This window comes from Watersipora subatra, chromosome 8 (assembly GCF_963576615.1).
Source record: "Watersipora subatra chromosome 8, tzWatSuba1.1, whole genome shotgun sequence".
Lineage (NCBI taxonomy): Eukaryota > Metazoa > Bryozoa > Gymnolaemata > Cheilostomatida > Watersiporidae > Watersipora > Watersipora subatra.
Window position 1 is genome coordinate 57,286,773 of NC_088715.1, and position 1,044 is coordinate 57,287,816.

The following is a 1,044-nucleotide window of genomic DNA, read 5'->3' on the forward strand; positions in this document are numbered from 1 at the left end:
ACAAGAACTTGAAACAGCCCTACACATATTTTGTAAGTGCCCGAGATTGGCCTTTTTGCGAGAAAAGGAGTTTTTTTTGCGGCTTCTTTCGAGGCTGACGTAGCTGAAAAAGACTTGTTTTTTTGCACCAGCATAGTTGCCGAAGCATCGTATATTTGCGCTAAAACGCACATTTTTCTCTATGGTCAGAAGTATACAGAAAAAAGTGGCAGAGCAGAAACGATATTCTTTTCGGGGGGAATGAGGGGAGAAATGCTGATTAAGCTGAAAGCCCTCCCAAACCACATGCTAAAATGACGTAAGGAAAATCTGCCAGAAAATTTATAGGATTTTGCTAGAGATCGAAAGAGGTAGCTAAAATAATGCAGCGATGAGAGCTCAAATAGATCGCAAGGTACATTTTTGGTACCAAATTTTTTCTTTGTTGTATAGTTTTTTACAGCAGGCAAAATTGTGTGTTAGTGTAGTTTGTCCGAGGGAGGAGGGTTCGACAGACAACGCTTTCGAACCTTAATCCCTGAAGCCCCTCCATCTTAGCAGAGGGGGTTTGAAGAGTGAACGATTGAAAATTGAAACAATAAGTAGTTTTCCTTTCCTGTGTTGTGTGAGATTTTTAGACCACCCGGTCTCTTTTTCTGTCAAATTAGATTAATTTTGACTCTTCAAACAGAAGTATCTGCTCTAATCAGTTTAATAGCTGATTTGCAGCGCATCGCACCGCTACGATATTAATCTGAGTTTTTGAATAAGATGAAGTGCGGAAGCTTGCTTTGACTCTTGTCACAGGTTGTCTCAGTATCACAGTACCTCCTAGCACGGCCCACTCCCTTTGCTTGGAGGCAGGAAACAAAACATAAAGTGAATGCGAGCGAGGTCTACCCACATTACCGACCTGCCTACCTACCTACTTACTTACTCATAACAGAAGAAAAATCTTTGGCTGTGAGGCGGCGCTTTAACTTAACGTGGTTTGCGAGTAAATTCTTCTCGAGTTTGCAAAAGTTACGACATAGAACGCGACGGCGAGTACTCTGAATTAAACTT

General features: G+C 41.6%; 1 pseudogene; it reads left to right on the forward strand.

The window, feature by feature from the left end:
- The first annotated feature begins 648 nt into the window (after positions 1–648).
- LOC137402992 (U2 spliceosomal RNA) lies at positions 649–829 on the forward strand (annotated as a pseudogene).
- The last annotated feature ends 215 nt before the right edge of the window (positions 830–1,044 follow it).